This window comes from Rattus rattus, chromosome 2, assembly GCF_011064425.1.
Source record: "Rattus rattus isolate New Zealand chromosome 2, Rrattus_CSIRO_v1, whole genome shotgun sequence".
Classification (NCBI taxonomy): domain Eukaryota; kingdom Metazoa; phylum Chordata; class Mammalia; order Rodentia; family Muridae; genus Rattus; species Rattus rattus.
This window is the reverse complement of record NC_046155.1, coordinates 175,580,130-175,603,756: the sequence shown is the minus strand read 5'-3', so window position 1 is coordinate 175,603,756 and position 23,627 is coordinate 175,580,130. Positions and strand designations below refer to the sequence as shown.

Below are 23,627 nucleotides of genomic sequence, written 5' to 3'. Positions count from 1 at the left end.
ATTCAATAAAATTCTGGCAAACCGAATCCAAGAACACATTAAAACAATTATCCACCATGATCAAGTAGGCATCATCCCAGGCATGCAGGGATGGTTTAATATACAGAAAACCACTAACGTAATCCATTATATAAACAAACTGAAAGATAAAAACCACATGATCATTTCATTAGATGCTGAGAAACCATTTGACAAAATTCAACACCCCTTCATGATAAAAGTCCTGGGAACAGTAGGAATTCAAGGCCCATACCTAAATATAGTAAAAGTCATATACAGCAAAACAGTTGCTAACATTAAACTAAATGGAGAGATTGAAGCAATACTAAAATCAGGGACTAGACAAGGCTGCCCAGTTTCTCCCTTCTTATTCAATATAGTTCTTGAAATTCTAGCCAGAGCAATGAGACAACAAAAGGAGATCAAAGGATACAGATTGAAAGAGAAGTCAAAATATCACTATTTGCAATGATATGATAGTATATTTAAGTGATCCCGAAAGTCCCACTATAGAACTACTAAACCTGATAAACACCTTCAGCAAATAGCTGGGAATAAAATTAACTCAAATAAATCAGTTTCATTCCTCTACACAAAGGAGAAACAAGCTGAGAAAGAAATTAGGGAAACAACACCCTTCATAATAGTCCCAAATAATATAAAATACCTCGGTGTGACTTTAACCAAGCAAGTGAAAGATCTGTACGATAGAACTTTAAGCCTCTGAAGAAAGAAATTGAAGAAGATTTCAGAAGATGGAAAGATCACCCATGCTCATGGATTGGCAGGAATTATATACTAAAAACGGCCATTTTACTCAGCTATCAAAAACAATGACTTTATGAATTTCATAGGCAAATGATGGAACTGGAAAATTTCATCCTGAGTGAGGTAACGCAATCACAGGAAAACCCACATGGTATGCACTCATTGATAAGTGGATAATAGCCCAAATGCTAGAATTACCCTGAATGCGCAGAACACATGAAACTCAAGAAGGATGTCCAAAATGTGAATGCTTCACTCCCTCTTTAAACAGGGAACAAGAATACCCTTGCAAGTGAATAGGAAGGCAATGTTTAGAACAGAGGAATAAGGAACACCCATTCAGAGCCTGCCCCACATGTGGCCCATACATATGCTGCCACCCAACTAGATAAGATGGATGAAGCAAAGTATTACAGGCAGATAGGAACCAGATGTAGATCTCTCCTGAAAGACACAGCTGGAATACAGCAAATACATAGGCGAATGCCATCATTAAACCACTGAACTGAGAACAGGACCCCAATTGAAGAAATCTTAGAAAGGACCGAAAGAGCTTGAAGGGGCTTGAGACCCCCATATGAACATCATTGCCAACCGACCGGAGCTTCCAGTGACTAAGCCACTACCCAAAGACTATACATGGACTGACCCTGGACTCCAACTACATACATAGCAATGAATAGCCTAGTAAGAGCACCAGTGGAAGGGAAAGCCCTTGGTCCTGCCAAGACTGAACCCCCAGTGAACATGATTGTTGGGGGTGGGCGGTAATGGGGCAAGGATTTGGAGGGGAAATCCCATAGAGAAGTGGCCGGGGAGGGTTTAGGTGTATGTTGGCCCATAAACCGGAAAGGGGAATATTAATTGTAATGTAAATGAGAAATACTCATCTTAATAAAGGTGAAAAAATAATATAAAAATAAGTTAAAAAATAAATAACAAGTCATGAGGGAAAATTCAAATTATAAAAAAAAATCAGGACTGAAGAAACTGTATTATAAGAAATGCCAAATATTCTTGAGGATCATAAGAGTATTCATTGGAATTATGTACTCAATTAATTTTGAAAATCTAAGAGAAATTATTAATATTCTCTATAGATATCAGTTAGAAAATGTAGGTCAAGTACAATCCATTTCAATTAAACCTACAATCCTGACAGAAATATAAGCAGTCTTAAAGGTCTCACAATGTGACATCAAGCTGTATACATAGTGAAAGTAATTAAAATGTAGTGTATTGGTATAGAAAAATACCCCTTGATTAATGGATTAAAATCAAAGTCCGAGGAAGAAAGTTCACATCTATGGAAAATTGAATTTCTACAAAGAAGTCAAAATAATACAAAGAAGTAGTCAGTGTACCTTCACCAACTGCTGCTGGCCTAATGGGAAATCTGCATGTTGAAGAATGCAAATGGACCCATAATTTATCACCTAGAGAAAATTCAAGTCCATTTAGATCAAAGTATTTAATGTAAAAACCTCAGTTCTCATGAGTTGAGAAGATGATAGAGTCATGCCACACAGTTCCTGATTTTGAAGATGAATCACTCCTTGGAAACATTTGTTTACATCGATAAGCCAGAAAAATTCTTTAGCTGAGTAGTGAACAATAACGGAGCAACAGGTTATAACTTGTGGAAGTGATCCATCACACAAATGATATTAAGAGTTGAGCAAGTCCTGAGAATGGAATAAGCCAAAGCTTGAATACTAGAGACCATCGACTGAGGCTCAAGGATGAGGTTAAAAGATGTCTTTACCCTCCCGCAGTCTGGCTCTCCATATATTTTTACATAATTGTCCTATAGATGCATTAAACATGAAGTTGTTAGCTTGTCTTTTGGACATATCCATGGCTCCAGCTGCAAATATGGGAGAGGATAGCCTTATCTGATATCTGTGTGAATGGATGCTGTTGGTCCTATGTAGGCTTGATGCCCCAGTTTAGGGGAATGCTGAGGTGCTGAGGAGGAATTTTGTTGGTGTCTGTGGGAGTATCCTCATAGAATTATGAGACATGGGGGTCGAATAGGAGGGTTTCATAGGGGAAAACTGGATGTGGGTTAACATTTGAAATATAAATAGATAAAATAGCGAGTCAAATTTTTTTTAAAAAAATTAATGTATACTTGAAAAACCAAAAACATAAACAAAAATAAAACAAAACTTTCAGAGTTCGGAATTTTATCTAGGGAATATTCAAACTCAAATGTACTGTGAATACCATAATGGAAACTGAAATTAATAGGTATGACAATCCGGACACTGTCAACCCTATTTCTAATACAGAAGACATTGATGGTTACCCAGAACTTGTAATAGAAAAAACTTTTAGAACTCTGGTGCAAAATTGTTTGAAATTAGGAGAAGCAGGAGGTAAATTTAATACACTGCTGGTTTTGAATGCAGCTAAAGCAAACAATGTTTTGAGAATTAGGGGACTGGAGATTTATAACTGAAGACTAGATTATTTTTCTTTCTTTGGAAACCAAAATGCTTCAGAATGAATAAATAGTGACATACTTACATTGAAAAAAGAAAAAGAAAATTCAATTTTGGTACTGAATGTTTTCTCAGTGTGTGAAGGTTTGTTATATAATCAGAAGGACCTGAGTTGTGACCTCTTGCACTATATGACATGACATAATTTCTGATTTGTAGAATTGGCTGCACTGCTACACACTCTAAAAACCAGGCTGGACTTTGGTTCAAAATCTGCTTACTTACCTTTTTGGTCCTGGGATAAATGGTGTTTGCCACCAATTCTGAATGGAAATTTTTTTTTTCTTTGACTGGCTTTAATTGCTTAAACAAGTCTCTGCAGTTATCTATTTGATCTTCATGAAACTTAACTTTATTCCAGGTAGTATTTGTAAGGAAGGACCTAGAATACATGTATATTCAAATGTATATATCAAAATGTGCTGGATATTTATTTTGTTTTGACTTTAAGAGAAACTTGGATGAACAAAATTAATTCAGAAAGTTTTCTAAATTGTGGAGAAAAATCAAAGCTTGTTGGAAACCCAGTAATCTCTTCAGAACTAGGGAGGTCATGGATCTTAGAGGAGAATTTTCTACTGCCACTTTATTAAACCAGCATGATTCCTAACTACATTCTAAATATTTATGATTATATTCAAATAAAACTATAGGACTCATATCTCTTAGGAAAAATAAGCCTTGAAGAAGATGGGTAGCATTACTGAGTACCAAACAGAACAAAATTAAGGGAATAAGAGACCATGTGGTGCCTACCACCAATCTGATTCATCTACTGCACACAACTGTACACAAAGCTTGTGGATGAAAGTTGAGGGCAGGTTGAAAACGTGGTAAAATAAAGAGGAGCAGGAAGATTACTCTGAGAATACTCTCCTACAAATGCTAGAGAGATGGCATTCATGATATTGCATAAATGAGGCTATCTGAAAAATAAATGGAAAATGTGATAGTGGTAGACAAACTAGCATGAAAGTGTTGAACTTCAGGAAAATTCAATCATATGCAGAGTACTGCAGACAACCATGGAATGCTGAAAATGGGAGAGTTAATCAATCCAGGGGAAGATATTTCCAGTAGGTAATCAAAAGGCAAGTGTTCAGCTAGGAAATACTATAAATACAAGTTGTTTTCAATGGAATAACTCAGTTCTAATGATAATTTTAAATATTCATAAATGAACACTATGAGTATGAGAGTGTTTGTGGTGTGTGCATGTGAAGGACTGAAGGTCAAATGAAAATGTGAAATGATATAATTATATTTAAATCTTAAAAGTAGAACATATTTTTTAATTTACAAAAATTACAAAATGAAATATTTTCACAGAATATTTTTTATTATTATAAAAATATATTTATTAGATTATACCAAGTATCCTAGTGATCTCCATTGCTTCATAAAACAGCAAGTTTTCCTTTTACTCCTAATGGAGTAGACTTTTTTTCTGATATGAGGTAGTATATTCTAGTTATGAGTGTTCTATACTGGGGCAGATTATATGTTTCAAAGTTAGGAAATAAATTGAGAACAACATAGGATGATGTTTATGGCCTGTAATGTTTACCAGTGATGGCATTATGGTAAGTATCCATTTCTTTTCTTTTTTTTTTTTTTTGGTTCTCTTTTTTTCAGAGCTGGGGACCGAACCCAGGGCCTTGCGCTTCCTAGGCAAGCGCTCTACCACTGAGCTAAATTCCCAACCCCAAGTACCCATTTCTTAAGATACCTTATCCATGAGTCAAAGAACCTGAAGAAATCAAGCTGGAAGCTTTAAATATACAGCATATTTTTAATAGTCATAGAAGTAATAAAAAATATTATGCAAGTGTGAACCCTGAGACATATAGCAACAATATGACTGTTGGAACAGTGTCACGACCATCCTAGGAGTAACCGATGAGTTCATAATTGAGTTGAAGGTCCACTTAACAAGATTATATCCATGCCTGGAACCATTACCAGGGAGAAGAGTATGCAGCTAGAAAGTTACATAAATTCTGTAGAAGGACCTAACAGTAATAATTAGCTAAATTTTCATAATGATAATATTTCCCCTGAATCTTATTTTTGTATTGAAGATTAGTCTATATCTCAATCCTCATCAAGTGATTTATTTTTTGCAATTCATGGTAATTAACTTCTTGCTTTCGATCATTCAATTTGACAGTAATAAACTTCGGTGTTTCCAGCTAAAATAAACTTATGTCTTAAACCTTACATTCCAAGATGCCAGAATCATCCTGGAAGATGAGTCATAAACTATTTAAAACCAGAAGTGATATATAACTTCCAGAAAGGAGGATTTTTTTTCTCAGACAGAATAAGGTACTTCCCCTCATAAAATCATTTGTTTTAAAAATATATGAATACCTTCCCAAAATTAAGCTAGGAGAATCTGAGTGGAGTAGAGGATGTCAGGGATTTCCACCACTATCAGAAGATGTATAGACCAAGATTGCTACACAGACTTCAATTTATGTCTCAACCCTAGTCATAATTCATTTCAGTTCACTAAGTAGAACAAGTGCTATTTCTTGGAACCCATAAAATTTGGATGAAATAGTGGTAGGGGTCAAGTGATTGGAAAAGTAATAATTGAACGTGAACTTTTGTAAAACACATATGCAAATAGAAAACAATCCAAGAAAGAATTAAGTATTAAATGTTCTAACTGGTTTTATTTAAAAGAACGTAGTTTGTTTTTGTTAGAAATAATCATCCTGTAAGAGTGAGACATTTAGATTTCTCCTATTTTCTCACAGATGTGTGTCAAAGTTCTTAGCATCTTCCAGAGGACACCTGGTCAGCTTTCAGGGATAATGAAATCATATGACTACTCAAAACACCTGATCTATGAAAATGTTCATAACAACCTCCTATATATTTTTAATTATCAGTTGGATGATATTCATAAATAATTTGGAATCCTGATTTTAATGTTGTCAATGCCATTGTCAGTGATACTAAATTCATCATCCTTTAGAAAAAAATCTCATATCACTTTGTCTATTCCTCAGAGATTAACAACCAGATATAATATATAATATATAATATATGATATATGATATATGATATATGATATATGATATATGATATGTGATATGTGATATATGATATATGATATATGATATATAATGTATAATGTATAATGTATAATACATAATACATAATACATAATATATAATATATAATATATAATGTACAATATATAATATATAATATATAATATACAATGTACAATATACAATATATAATATATCATGTATATTATACTGCAGAATATACACATGAAAAGACATGAATATGGCCCCAAAATATCCTAAAGTATTTCCTTACTAAGAATTTTGTAATTATCTGGATCTGCTTTATCTCTATCTATATTGCTGAGATTCATTCACCCCAAGTGTAGTATACAGCAAGTACACTCACATGTGTCCTTGTGTTCCTCCATTGTCATTAGAAATGTTCAGTTCATGTGCTGTGTAGTTTATCAGTCTTTAAAATCATTCATATTTGAAAAGGTAAATTATATGTCACAAAGGAAATGACCTTACATGAAATAAAACAAGCAGAGTACTAAACACAATGTAACAGAAAGTAATGGGAAAAAAGGGACACAAACTCTCTAATGAAGATGAATAAGGCATACAGGCCCAGGAGAGGAATTTGAAATTTTCATATTTTTGTTAAACCTGTTCCCAAACACAAACCTGGGGATTTGAAGTTGGGAATTTGGCTCATTCTGTTCATAATTCCATGCAGAAATTCACAGGATAAAGGACTTAGAATTTCTGCTCATTACAGGCACACGTGTATATTAAAAAATGATGAGTGATCACTGTCATGTACTTCATACAAGCATTGTAATCTACTCACACCGTACAAACTTTTTATTAAATATTTTTAATTTTATGAAAAATGTTCTGGAAGAGCTAAGAACAATATTTATTGTAGAAAGAGAATATTACAACAGTGCCTAAACCTGTTTAAAAACAACATAACTATTAATTCTAGAAAAGAATGTTAAAATTCCAAGCATATCTGTCCTTCAGGAGGCCCAACAAGGATTTGACTGAGATAGAAGCAGGCATCTTCACACATTTAATTGACTGTAGTTGGGGATCCTGGTGGTTTAATTAGGAAAAGACTGCAAGAAGTTGAGGAGGAGGGTGAACACATAGGAAAACCAGCAGCCTCAACTAACTAGGACCCTAGAAATACCTCATTCCCTGAGTCACCACCCAGACAACATACACTAGCTGTTATGTGACCACAGACACATATACAGCACAGGACTGCCTGGTTTTGTCACAGTGAGAGAAGTTATGCCTATCCCTTGAGACTTGAGACTACAAGTATTGGAGAGGCCTAGTGCAGAAATGAAGAGTGGAGTTTATAGGGGAAAATGAGGGATGAATCAAGGTTATATTAACTGGTGTGGGGTGCATGGGTGGAATAAGATGCATTAGACAGGATGGTGGGGACCTACTCTTGGACACAGGTGGGAGGAGAAATGTGTTGAGAAACTGATGGAGGGTGGACCAAGCGGTGAATAATGACTGGACTATAAGAAATGCTTATAGAAAAATATTTAAAAAAACTCTTTGGATATTTTATTTTCCTATGTAAATGAACACAACTGAATAACCATTAAGGAAATTTGTGTGTGTTCATGTATTTATGGTTATGTGTGTATGTTTAAATTTTCTTACGTCTGATATATCCATATATATGCATGAACTAACTTTGAAGACAGAAGTCAGATACCCAGGGACAGCAATACAATAGGAAATAAGGTCTTCTGTGTCTGGAAACAGTAGCCAGTTCTTCGAGAAGAATACCCAATATTGTTAACCACTAAGTTATGTACTCAGAATGCTAATATATATATATATATATATATATATATATATATATTGATATATATATATCTGAATAATGTTGTGAAATTTTATTAAAACCTAGGTAAATATGTGGTTAAAATTCTCTAAATGATAGAAATCAGTGACAAAATGAAAATGTATCTACACTGTTTCCAATTGTCCTTAGAAAATAGGTTTCAGAAAATGAGGCATATGTGGATTACACACACATAGTGGATTGGTATCCATATATGAATAAGGTATCTATAAAAGAACAGGTGATATGCACATTGGAAATAAAAATGGAAGATGGCTACTTGGACAAAGGAATCTACTCCGTGACATTTTGACTATAATAAGGAAGATTAAGAATCAATAACTAGCAAAACACATTACTATATGTATATGAAATTGCTAACATGAATCACATCACACAATATTCTACAGAGGAATGACATTATAATTGTGATACACAACTTAAATACTTTATTCCAAGCACAATGTAAAGCACTGGAAATCTTAAATGCAATCTTTAAATAAGAGTTTTCCTAGCTTTCTATGAATGATTGCTCTGGTTATGTCCTATATATCTGCAAATTAGACATAGAAGTACAATTCATCACACAATCAGTGATCATAAACATATTGCATTTTAATTTTTGAATGATCAATAAGAATCAGAGATTAACACCAACACAGTATGCCTCATATCACATGCTAAAGAATATTTATTACTCTCCATACACAAGAAAATGGCCTGTATTTACCTTAAACTCTGTGCAGGTCATCCCAACTAAGGAGAGTGCTATCCTCACACTCATCACTATAATTTTTCACTGTAAAGACATATTCTAAACTGAATATAAGAGACTAACCACAGAACATTAAAGATAGACAAGATATGATGTAAAGGGATGGAAATTCTTCACATCTTTGTTCTACCACACCAAATCACATAGGCTCTGTACGTGAAAATTTGCTAGAGCCTTTTGTGACACTTGAACCCAACACAATCTCCTCTGAAAACCAGAATTATTCTACTCCTAACAAGTCTGCATTTTATTTTCTTTATTTCTGCCCCTACATATCACCTGAAATATCTTTTTACAAAAAGAAAGTGCTAGTGCTGAAGAAATAATAGGATAAATCTAAACTCTCAGATTTTCACCCATGGAAATAGCTGAAATTGTCAAGTGGGTGATTTCCCTTAACTTTGTTCCTTTCAGAAGAAACTGAAAAAAAAAAACCAACCTAATATGACAGGATTCCTTCCCACTAACTTAGAACCATTTCAGAAATCTAGTTTATTTCCACTCCTAAGTGTCATATTCCTATGCTTCAAAACTTAAATGTACACTACTCAAAACTATCAGGCCAATAGAAAATTTCTTATCAGGCATAGTACATTCATAAAGCTCTTCAAAAATCAAGGGAAAGAGCCTAAATGAAGAAATACAAAACCCCTTCAACACAGAAGCAAAGAGATGTCAGTAACTAGAATTGTAATCTTTGCAATCCTTTATGTCTAGACACAAGCATTAAAACAAAATAAAAAATAGGAAGAACAAAATGTCCAGAAACTCTAACAGAGTCATCCCCATATATTCAGACTTAGATAACACTCAAGTAAATGATCTTAAAAGAGCATGGAAGAATAAAATAGATATTTTAATAATTATTTTACATACTTACATTCTAAATATGCCTCCCCTTCCTGAGACTTCAACCCATCACACATACTTGTCTTTAGAAAGGAAGCTCCCCAGCCACCCACACACCTCACTCCCACAAGTGGCCACCTTTGGTGCAACATCAAGTTTCTTCAGGATTAGGCAAATACTCTCCTACTGAGCCCAGATGAGTCAGTCCTCTGATTTAAATGGGCCAGGGCCCATAGTTCACCCCAATTATACTGTCTTGTTGGTGGCTTGGTCTCTGTGAACTCCCATGGATACTGGTTAGTTGATACTGTAGGTTTGTCTCTGTGGAGGCAATCTCCTTCAACTCCTTCAGTCCTTCCCATAACTCTTCTGTGTGTGTCCCTGACTGCAATCTAATGCTAAGCTGTAAGAATCTGCATCTGTTCCAGTGAGGTGCTGATAGAGCCTCTCAAAGAGAGCCTCAGTAGCCTCCTTTAAGCAAGCACTACTTGGAATAAATAACAGTCTCAGGTTTTGGTGCCAATGTGGTGGATCCCATGTTGGGCTGTTTACTAAATGGCCTTTCCTTCAATGTTTGTTCCATTTTTGTCCCTGCATTTTCTTTAGACTGAACCATTTCTAGGTCAAAAATTTACAACATGACTGAGGAACCCCATACATCACCTGTTTGCCATGTCTCTTTACTGGAAACAGTCTCTTCAGATTCCATCTGCACACCATTGTATATATCAGTTAAGCTCATCCTCATTGAGTCCTGGGGGCCTCTATCTACCAGAGGATCTCCCTACACTCCACCTGGCAGTGCTGCATATTTCCATTCATTTTTCTGGCTTTCTGAGCTTCTTTTCTTTTCAAACTTTATCATGTACCCTCCCCCTTTCCACCCAGGTACTTCCTTACCTTTCCCTCACATGACTATTTGGTTTCTCATTGTAAGTATTATTGAAATGTTCATACTTCAGCCTTCCTACTTGTTAAGCTTCAAAAGTATAGTATAGTATTATGCGTGTACTGTTCCTTTTCCTAATACACACCTCTCAATGAGAACACACCATGGATGTACATTTTGGCCTGCGTTAAATTACTCATGCTGACATTTGCTAGCTCCATATATTTATCTGAAATATTAATGATCTCATCATTTTTAAAAGCTGAATATTGTTCATTTTGTCAATGAACAACATTTTTTGTCCATTAATCTATTGAAAGACATTTGTGATATTTCCAGCTTCTGAATTTTAAAAATAAGGCTGCTATGAACATAGATGTTCTTCAGTATCTCTCGGGAAAAAGGTATGGTGATATTTTTATTCAGGTTTTCTTAGATTATGCACTGTAATTTGTACTAATATTAATTTTAAGAATGTTTTGTTAGTACAAAGAATGACATTCAGTTTCTGTTAAAGTTAACACTGAGTCTCAATATTAATATCTTTAAAATAGCAAATTCCAACATTTTGTTCTTCAAAATATACTCACAGCATATATTTGGGGGAATTTTTTCTGACCAGAACAACAAATACTTATACTTTATGATAAAAAAATTGAGAAATGGAACATTATAAAGCTTCAAATCTTCTGTAAGGCAAAGGACACAGTCAATAGGATAAAACAGCAACCAATACATTGGGAAATGATCCTCCATTGATAGAGGGCTAATATCTAACACAAATAAAGAACTCAAGATGTTAGATAGCATAGAAACAAATAATCTGATTAAAAATCAGTTAAAAATCTTAACAAATAACTCTCAACTGAGGAATATTGAAAGATTGAGAAGCACCTAAAGCAATGTTCAACATCCATAGTCACCAGAGAAATGCAAAAAAACAAAAACAAAAACAAACAAACAAACAAAAAAGCCCTAAGATACCACCTCACACCAGTCAGAATATCTAAGATCAAAACCTCATGTGACAGTAGATGCTGACAATGAAGTGGAGAAAGAGTAAAACTCCTCCATTGTTGGGATGGCAACTGCTACAACACCTCTGGAGGTCAGTCTTTTTGTTCCTCCGAAAATTTGACATAGTACTACCTTAGTACTCAGTTATACCACTCCTGGGCATATACCCAAACTATGCTCCAATACATAACAAGGGAACATGCTCCAGTGTGGTCACAGCAGCCTTGTTTATTAAAACCAGAAATTGGAAAGAACCCAGATGCCCTTAAACAGAGGAATGAATACAGAAAATATGGTACTTTTATACAATGGAGTACTAATCAGCTATTAAAAACAACGACTTCATTAAACTCTTAGGCAAAAGGATTGGACTAAAAACTTTCATCCTGAGTGCATTAATCATCTCACAAAATAACATACATGGTATGCAATCACTAATAAGTGGCTATTGCCCAAAAATTCGGACTACTCAAGAATCAATTAACCAGCCGTATTAGTCTTGGGAAGAAGGAAGACCAAAATGTGGATGCTACAGACCTTCTTTAAAGGGGTAACAAAATAATCATTGGACAAATACAGTAACAAAGAGGGAGGCACACACTGAAGGATAAGACATTCATTGACTGCCCCTCCTGGGAATCCATCCTATATGTTGTCACCACACCCAGTGACTATTGCTGATGCCAAAAAGTGCATACTGAGAGGAGCCTGATGTAGCTGTCTCCAGATAGGCTCATCCAGAGCCTGACAAATGCAGAGGTGGATGCTCAAACCCAACCTTTAGACATGGGGATCCAATGCAAGAGTTAGAGAGAAAACTGAATGAGCTGAACGGTTTGGCAAAATGATAGGGAGAACAACAATATCAACTATCCAAATAACCAGAGCTCTCAGGGACTAAACCACAAACTAAAGAAAAAACTTTGAAAGTTTTGCCATGGCTTCAGGCACGTATGTAGTAGAGGATGACACTGTATGGCCTCAACAAAAGAAGAAGCTTTTGGTCCTGTGAATGCAACTTTCTCTAATATAGGGGAAATCCAGGGTGTTGATATGGGATTAGGTAAGTGGTAATGTGAGAATCTTCATAAAAGCACGGAGACGGGAAATGGAAGAAGAGGGTAAGGAGGATAACATGTGAAATGTAAATATATAAAATATCTAATAAATATATTTAAAAACTCCCCACTTATTTAAATTATGTAAGCAGAAGTTCAAATACATTTTGAACGCATTGGGTTTTACATTTTCTAGCACTTTATGTACCCTTTACTGAGTCATAAATAATTGTACAGCATAACAGGGAATAAAATGAATGTACATCGAGTCGAATTGCTTTAATACTAGAACTTAGGAAAGATTTATTGAGAAATGGGAAGTTATGATGTCAGTATGTTATATACCCTCTGAAACTGGGAAACCTGCTAGATTTTGAGCTGGTGCAATGACAGAATATTTATAATGTTATAGTGTCTGGTACAAGAAGCTACTATGCTCCTTAAGAAAAATCATAATTAAAAATGGTATTTTGCTTACAAGAGAGTTAGGGCCCTTGTGGCACAAATTTTATAGGCCAGAGAAACAAACATATCTAATATATGTGAGCAAACACTACATGGCACTAAACCCACCAAGACAGTATTTTGAATACCATGAATCACAAATTAGATAGTGCCTGTACCTATAGAAGTAAATGCTGCTATTGTAAAAAAAATATAAAATACAACAATACAATGACTTGTGGTATTCTCGTGTCATACTAATAAATCTATGTCTTCTTCAGTCATCACCAAAGAATGTTCCTTAATTAGCAGATGGAAGAAATTCTCAGAACATCAAACAAACTATATGCTCTGAGTCACAATTTGAAATCTAAAGTGGATGTCAAATCCAAATATAACTCTCTTCAGACTTAAGGAAACACCATAGAAGAAGCTATAGAAAAACTGTGAGAGCTAGAGATGATTGAGGACAGGAAGAAAGCATGGTTTCTAAATAAATGGAAGTATAACACACACAGAGAGAGAGTGAGAGAGAGAGAGAGAGAGAGAGAGAGAGAGAGAGAGAGAGAGAGAGAGAGAGAGAGATAAGGCAACAGGAGTAAAAATAATAAGTTTTTTACACTGGGTCCCAAGATCTGAGAGTAGAAGTAGACTGTTGGCTCATCCTTAATAGAGTGACAATTTCTTTGTTCTTAAATTTTCACTTTTTTAACTTATTTACTTTAAATCTACTAATTGCCCCCTCTTCTAAGCTATTACCCCAAAAATCTAACCCACACATTTCTGAAGAAAAATAAAATACCTTCAATCTATTTTTAAACTAAAGTTCTTTGAATATGTATTATTTCTTACAAGTTAAAATTTTTAATGATATTTGTAAGTGTTTGAACACATGAATCTCTGGATTTCATGGCTTCTTTTGGGCTCTGTACCTTATTTTATCTAATACCTATGCGTTAGTATTTGTTTTACCTTAGTCTAATTTACATTAACATACATTATTCAAAATATATCCCATAAAAGATAGCTTTCTAATGGGAGATAAAATTATACTCTTGAGGAGTGATGTGTTAAGGATCTGGCAAAAGAAGAGGTAAGAATAAAGTCTAATTAGGTTTTGGAATAAAAAAAATCCCTTTAACTGAAAAGAATATACAAAAAGCGAGGAAAAGAAATAAATGAAAATCAGTTTTCTTTTCTGTGTCCTCATAAAACTCAATGGAAATATTTCTTTTAATTTCTTATATGTGTAATATTTATTTTAGAGTTTTGTACTATGTGCAATAATGAAGCAATCTCTTCATGTAAGCCAATATTGGCAATCTAATTTCACAATGCTTTTGTTGAAGGTGGGTGTGACAAAAAATTGCCTTGGATATGTTCTTCTAACTAAGATGCTTTTTCAGGTCTCAGTGGGAGAACAGGACCCTAGAATTTCAGAGACTTGAAGTGTCAGGGTAGGGAGATAGCCAATCACTAAAATAAGTATCAGGGAGGAGAAGCAGAAAGGATTGAGGGACCGGCTAACTGGGAGGTCAGCGAACAGGATTTAAATATGTAAGCAAAACAAAATAAAAATAAATTTCTGTGACATGCATTATTGACACCTACAAAAGAAACATAACAGGAAATAACAAATATCTGTCTTTAATGTCTCACATACAAGAAGATATAAGCTAGCAGACTAGATATGCAAATAGATTCCAACATTTTGATGCATACAAAAACACCTAAATAACAGAGAGAGTCAGTATATCAGAGGAAAAGTCTGGATAAAGATCTTCCAAGGAAATGGTCCCAAGAAACAACCTGGAGATGCCATCCTAATATCCAATTAAATAGACTTTTTACCAAAAGTTATCAAGTGAAATGAGAAAGGACACTTCATCTTCAAAAAAAAAAAAAAAAAAAAAAATCTAGAAAGAGAACATCTCAGTTCTGAACAGTTATGTCCCGAATGCAAAGGAACTCACATTCATAAAGCAACTTTACTAAAGCTCAAAACACAAATTGAATCCCAAATAAGAATGGTGGTAAACTTAAACACTCCATTCTCACTAATGGAATACACATTGAAAAAGAAACTAAACAGAGACAGGGTAAAACAAATAGAGGTTATGAACCAAATGTATTTAACAGATGTCTACAAAAGAGAAGAGTATATATTCTTCTCACCAACTCATGGTACCATCTCTAAAATTGACCATATAATGTGCCACATGACAAGCTTCAATAAATAAAAGAAGATAGAAATAACCACATACACCCTAACAAATCAGCATGGCTGAAGGCTGGTCTTCAATAAGAATGAAAACAAGAGAAAGCTTACATACATTTGGAAAATAAACCATGCTCTACTAAATGATAAGTTAGTCAGAGATGAAATAAAAAAATTTAAGCCTTATGGGACTTCAAGGAAAATGATTGCAAAATATGTCCAATGGTGCACAGTGAAAGTAGTGCTAAGAGAAAAAAATTCACAGCAGTAAGTTCTTTGATAAAGGATTGGAGTGATCTATCACTAGGAATTTAACAGCACACCTGAGAGCTTTAGAACAAAAAGAAGCAAACACACCCCAAAGGAGTAAAACTTAGGGTCAAAAATCAACTAAATAGAAACAAAGAAAAAGATACACAGAATCAGCCACACCCAAAGTTTGTTTTTGAGAAATAAAGAAAATAGATAAATAAACCCGTAGCCAAACTAAGGCCTAGAGACACTATCCAAATTAGAAAACAAACAAATAAGTAAACAAAAAACAAAGTGAAACAAAACAAAAGAAAAAAGAGAAGTGAAAAAGGAGACATAACAAGGAAATTAAAAATATGAAATCATCAGATCCTACAACAAAAGCTTATACGAAAGAATATAAATAAATAAACAAAATAAAACAAAACAAAACAAAAAAACTCAAAAAACAAAAAACTGGAAAACCTATCTGAAATGGATGGTTTTCTAGCAGGAAACCTGCGATCATGCCATATTGCTTAAGGAAATAGAAGAAACCTTTAAATCCTCACAACACCCTCCCCACCAGAAGACAAACAAACCTCAGGGTCAGATGGCTATAATGCAGAATTCTATGAGACCTTCAAAGAAGAACTAACAGCAATATTCTTCAAATTTTTCCATAAAATATCAGAAGAATGAACACTACCTAATTAATTATCTGAAGCTGTAGTATCCATGCAAAAATACTCAACATCCTTACAAATTGAACCCAAGAACACATCAAAACCATCATTCACCACTTTCAAGTAGGCTTCATCCAAAGGATGCAAAGTTGGTTCAACATACAAAAATCCATGAACATAAACAACTATAAATTAAACTAAAAAAAAACCTAAATATTCTGCTTAGATACAGAAAATTCATTTGACAAAACACAGTACTCCTTCATGATGAAATAATTTAAGGCCAATAGTTAAACATGGTAAAAGCATTTTACTGCAAATGGACAGCCAATATCAAATCAATTGAAGGGATTCTTGAAAAAAAATACCACAAAACTCATTGACAGGACAAAAATGGCCACTCCCTTCATATCTATTTACCCCCCCCCAAAAAAAATCAAGAAGATCTCTTAAGATCAAGTAAAGGTATCACTATTTGCAAATGATATGATAGTATACATAAGCAACTGTAAATTCTCCCAGAGAACTTCTGCTGCTGATAAACATCTTCAGGAAGTAGCTGGATACGAAATTAACTCAAATAAATCAACAGTTTTCCTTTATTCGGATAAAAAAGAGAGGTTTAGAAAAAATTAGAGCAACAACTCCCTTTACAATAGCCATAAATAATATAAAGTATCTTGAGTAACTCTAAACAAACAAATGAAAGATCTGTTCATGTTCAAGTTTCTCACCAAAAAATCGAAGAAGATCTCAGAAAATGGAGAGATCTCCCATGCTCCTGGTTCAGCTTAACTAACAGTAAAAATTGCCATCCTACCAAAAGCAATCTACAGATCATTGCAATATCCAATAAAATCCAAGCACACTTCTTCAAGCCATGGAAAAGAAATTCTCAAATTCATCTGGAAATGCAAAAATCATAGAATAGTGAACATTAATTTTTACAATAGAAGAACTGCTAGTGAAGTCACCATCCTTGACCTCAAGCTATAATACAGAGCCATAATTATAAAAATTTCATAGTATTGGCAGAGAAATGAACAGAGAGAAATGTACAGATTGATCAATGGAATAGAATTGAAGACCTAGACATGAAACTACATACTTAAAGCCAATAGACATTTGACTAAGAGGAAAAAAATGGAAAAAAAGAAAGCATCTTAAATAAATCATGTTGTCTAACTGGAAGTCACCATGTAGCTAAATGAAAATCAATCCATATTTGTAGCTTTGCATAAACCTCAATTCCAAGTGAATCAAGGACCTCAACATAAAACCACATAAACTGAAACTATTAGAAGAAAAAGTGGCAAAGTTCTTTGAACTTATTGGCTCAATGGGAAACTTCCTAAATATCTTAAACAGAAATCCAGTATATCAGGCTCCAACATCAAGAATTGCTAAACAGAACATCATGAAACTGGAAAAATCTGTAAGATAAAGGACATAATCAATAAAGCAAATCTTCAACCCATAGACTGGAAAAAAAATCTTCACTATCCCCAAATCAAATATAGGGTTTATATCCAAAATATGTATATGTGTATGTGTGTGCGTGTGCATGTGTGTGTGCTAAGAAGCTAACCCCCAACAAATCAAACACCCAATTAAAAAATGTGGTATAGAACTAAACAAAGAATTCACATCAGAGCAATTGAGAATAGCTGAGAATCACTTGAAATGTTCAAAGTTCTATGTGAGCAGGAAAATGCAAATCAAAATGACCCTGAGATTCCAAGTCACACAAATCAGAATGGTTAATATCAAGTTGTTTTATGGGCCTGAGCATTTGGGTCAACTGTGCAGAGAATGTAAAGTCCATGCTGAATATCTGATTTCTTTTCCTATACCCATGTAACATTTTTCACATCTGTCTCTCTGTCAGAATCACTGTATGACTTTCAGTTGGACCTGTTCTTGTATACACATGCAAGCACTTTGGTATGTACTCCATTCACACCCATATAAGTAAAATAATATGAATAATTTTTGTGAAAATTTTATTCTATTTATTTTTCTAAATAATGTCGATTATTTGTTTTATTAGAAATAATTTTATATCATTTTATGTAATAATTTTGAGTATGTATTATGTAAGAATATATGGATTTCAGAAGACACCTAGTAGAATTAGGCTTTCTCATGTTACTCAATAGACAAATATGGATGTTATTGCAAAATGTGTTTCTTAGGGGACATTGCTAATGATCATATATCCATGAAGACTAACTTAGGGAAGTGATAGTTGTGTTAATGTTGATGCATTTGACACCCATACCTTATCCCAATGTGGGAGGAGAATTGAACAGTATGAAGATTTAGTGGATCTGCAAGCACTCAATTGTCTTTTTGGAAAATTCATTTTCTAGGAAGCAGCATAATCAAAGCATCTGTCTCCCAATCCATTCTTTCAGAATTTTGTGAGTTCAGGACCTCAATCAGAACTGCACACCAAGGGCAGTCTCAGAAAAATTAGGTACATGAATATCAGAATTTTTCCCTATCCCTTCCATAACTACAGTATAATAGCATTTTAATATATTTGCAAACCTATTTAATTTTGTTTTAGTTTTCATGGTTTAATATTTTGACAGTATATTCATTATTCTTTTCCCAATTGGCTCCCAGATTCATCCTCATCCTATATCTCCTCCCCCAAGTCCAAGAGGATACCCCCACCTCTCTGACCACAAAACCTTCCCAATACATTTTAGCCTTATGTCTTTCAGGGGTTAGGTGAGTTTTCTCTCAATAAGGTCAGACCAGGCAGTCCTATGTTGCATATCTGCTGGGGGCCTCATATTAGCTCGTGGTTTCTGCCTAGTTAGTGGATCAGTGCCTGACAATTCTTGGTTGTCTGGGTTAGTTGAGATGGATGGTTTTCCTATGGGTCACCCTCCTTCTCAGGATCCTACAACTATCCCCTAAATAAAACACAGTGGTCACTGGCTTCTGTCCATTGTTGGATATAATATGTTTTGTGTTTGTAATCAGAAAAAGAACATTTTTAACTTGACTATTGACCAATAGCTTAAAAAGCTACTGTAAAAACTGACAGTATTCTGTAATGAGTGTACTCCTACTAGAAATCAGGAAATGTATTCTTATTGTATCTTTGTTGATTTTTAGTTTGTTTTTTAGTCCAATTGATTGTTTGATTTGATAGATTGTTTCTATGTGTTATTCCTGTCTGTCATAGAATTCACATTCTATACAAGGTTATAGATCCCACTGCCTTATCAAATTGATTTGAAGGTACCTGAGGCAAAATATCTATGAAAGCAAAATGTTGGATAAAATTTTAATAATAATTTGAGAATTTTAGGTCTCCCAGAGGAAACTAAAGAAGTGAATGATTGCAAGATTTTATGAACATTGTTTTCAAGAATGATAGATATGTCATTAGACATCACTAGAGGAACCAGTGATAGTGATTCTAAATCTAGATACATTCACTAATATTTGGTGAGTATATACCAACATTATATTTGCCAGAATTCCTGAAATATTTGTTCAGAAATATGATTTCTCCCTGAACTTTTGGATAGAATTTCTGGCTGGTTCCATTAAAATGATGTAGATTTTTGGGTGCAAAGATACATCCAAGCATCCCTGCACTGTGTGCCAAGATGGAGAAGATCACAACAGCAACCATGACCATACCCTTGGTGCTACGGTAGACAGGAAGCGAACCTACACAGACACTGCAGAACACCAGCATGCTGATGTCAAGGACTTGCCTTTGTTGAATGTGTCAGACAGATTCTTTTTCAGGAAAGCTACAGTGAAACTTCCCAGGGTCAGGCAGGCCAAGTATCTGAGTACACAGTTGAATGCCATAATAGAACCATTGCTATACACAATGATGATGTGTATAGCACATCATGCTCAGAATGTTCACCAATATCAAGAATGGGTGAGAAATTGCTAGTCAAATTGCACCCAGAATACATTGCAATAGGGAACATATAGAATAATGGAGTTTGTTGTCCCTGATAACAGGAAGGCTCTTAACCTTCTTCCTGGTTGTGTGACTTTGAAAGCCAGAACCATAGTGATTGTTTTGGCAAGAACTGGGGAAACAACCACAGTGAATACAATTACAAATGTGACCTGCTATAAGATACAGGCAGCTCTGATAGATTGGTCAATGAAGAAAAGGGAGCACAGAAAATAGAACATAAGTGACAGGATTAATAAGTAGCTGAGAATTCTGTTATTGGCCTTCACTATAGAGTGTTATGGTGCTTCACAGAGACCCAAAGTACCACAGCTCTGAAGGCAGACAAACAGAAGTGTATTAAGGCAAGAACAATCCCCAGGTGTATTCATAACTTTGAAGTGTCACTTTTCTGAAATGCATTAGTTCTATTCTGCGTTGGCATATTGGCATTTTGGAGAGTTCACACACTGATCCATATCTGATGTTCAAAGAAAATTTTAGTTAGTGCTGCTTTAGAAACGTTTTTGACAATGTATTTCAAGTAAGGTTGTTGAAAGAATCATCAGAATGCTGCCTTTGTTGCTGACAATATAATTTCAAGGATAGTGCTGCACAGCATTGCTTTCAATTTATAATGTTCATAATGATATAAGGGAAAATAAAAACAGGAATTTATTTATTTGTCTATTTAACTTTGTTGATTATAACCTTTTTTATGTTATCAGAAAGCAAAGATTTCCAAAACCAAGTATTTGTTCTATGTTGATACAAGTTGATTATTGAACTGAAAGAAGATTCCTCATAAACCATAATGTTTTGTAGTATATTTTATAAATAAATAGCCCCACACTCATTGTTTGCTAAGATCATTAACTGTTTTTGAATTCATTTCTTGTGACACATTATGACTCTGACTTTACTGGAATAATACCTGTAATAACTACATTAGAATTTACTATAGAAACAACACTAAATTGAACAGGTAGGCTGGATGTGTGTGTGTGTGTGTGTGTGTGTGTGTGTGTGTGTGTGTGTCCTAAGATATAATTCTCATCATGGCTACAATATGAACTGCGATTGTAATTGAAATCATTTTTTTTTGTAATTTCCGAGAACATTTATGTGCTTCTTTGCTTTTGAGAATTCTTATCTAGAACGGTGCATTTGTGGAGGGCTACTATTTGATAAGTGGCTTAAAACCCTAAGAAGTTGGTTTAGCTCTAAATAGAATATTTTGTTCTAGCAGAGAACCTAAGTTCAGATCTCAGAACCTATGTCAGGTGTCTCAGGATTAAACACAAATGTAACTACAGGGGTATTATTTCATCTTATGTGTACCTGTAAATGCGTTACACATCCCAAACAAATAACAATTAATATAATAAAATTTTTATACACTATTGTGGAATTCATTGATATAAGTATTAATTCTTTTATATTTTTATATCTAAAACAATTTCAGTATATTTTAAAAAATTATGTTTGATCATAGTGTAATGTTGAAATGCATGACTTCAAAGGACATCTTCTGAGTAGGTTCTTGGTTCTACTTCATGCATCATGGGAATAAAATCAGATCGTAAGCCTTATCAAAAAATGAGAAAGCCTAATTCTTCTAGGTGTATTCTGAAATCCATACATTCTTACATAATACAGACTTTTAATGACCAGCTATGAATAATGGAAACACAATGAAGACATGTTGGATAAATTCTGAATGTCTAGTTATTCTGAGAAAGAGCTGATGGTGAACTGTGTGTAAAATCTAGAGATTGCAACCTGATTTTTTTTTTAGTTAATTTTTTTTTATAGATTACCTCATTTGCCTTTTTTTTATTACTAACTTGAGTATTTCTTATTGATATTTCGATTGTTATTCCCTTTCCCGGTTTCTGGGCCAACATCCCCTAACCTCCCCCCTTCTTTATGGGTGTTCCCTCCCATCCTCCCCCATTGCCGCCCTCCCCCAACAATCTAGTTCACTGGGGGTTCAGTCTTAGCAGGACACAGGGCTTCCCCTTACACTGGTGATCTTACTAGGATATTCAATGCTACCTATGAGGTCAGAGTCCAGGGTCAGTCCATGTATAGTCTTTAGGTAGTGGCTTAGTCCCTGGAAGCTCTGGTTGCTTGGCATTGTTGTTCATAAGGGGTCTCGAGCTCCTTCAAGCTCTTCCAGTTCTTTCTCTGATTCCTTCAACGGGGGTCCTATTCTCAGTTCAGTGCTTTGCTGCTGGCATTCGCCTCTGTGTTTGCTGTATTCTGGCTGTGTCTCTCAGGAGAGATCTACATCCGGCTCCTGTCTGCCTGCACTTCATTGCTTCATCCATCTTGTCTAATTGGGTGGCTGTATATGTATGGGCCACATGTGGGGCAGGCTTTTTAATTATTTTTTTTTCAAATTGGCACAAAGTATTGTGAACAGACTGAGGGAACTTTAATTGGGATATTTTCTCAGCCAACACTAGCCTGTCTTCATACCTTTCAAGCATTTTCTTAGTTGGTATTTGACATAGAGTGCCCATCTCACTGTGGTTAGTATAGCTTGTATATAGTGTTCATTTCATATCTATGCCTTAGTTCAAGTCTGCAGATAACCACATTTGTCTCTTTTGATTATAAGCCGTATATGAAATCATCCTTTCCTCCTCATGTTTCTTATGATCAAAATTTAATTAAAGCAATAGAGAAGCAAGTTACTATTTGAAGACATTTGAAAGAGGAACAGTATGTGATTAGATCATTGATAACAAATATGACCTTGAACAAATTAGCATTTTAAAGCATGAGATTGTATATAAAAACAGTGGAATGTGCAGACTGCAGACACCGGTTTAATATGTTTGAAAATGATAAATTGATATGTAGTGACCTTAATTGTGGAGTGTTTCATTAAGTCAAAATGATCTATAGTAGGTGCAAATAATGAAAAAGGCTGGATAAAAATTAGATTGTTTAACATTAATTGATAATTTTAAGAATTCTTCTTATGATTTTCATATTGTTGAAATGGTCTTACCATGAAATATCAGTAGATTAATACAGGCAATGAGGGTCGGAGTAATTTTCTCTTTTTTCCCCATCATTTTCTTTAAATTTATTTTAATACATTGTAATCTTTTAAAGACAATTTAGAGTTAGAGTACTAAAATGGCATACTTTTATGCTTCATATTCATTTTTATGCTAGAATCTCCCTTTCGTACATAGCAGATTCAGGCTCACCACATAGGGTATACTGGCAAGAAATAGTGATATTCAGGCCACTGCCTCTAAAGTACTTAGATTAAAAACATGATCAACAAAACTACTTGTCACTACTTCAGATTTTCATGGAT

General features: G+C 34.5%; 1 pseudogene; it reads right to left on the bottom strand.

The window, feature by feature from the left end:
• Positions 1-19,860: 19,860 nt before the first annotated feature.
• LOC116893431 lies at positions 19,861-20,766 on the bottom strand (annotated as a pseudogene).
• Between the last annotated feature and the right edge of the window lie 2,861 nt (positions 20,767-23,627).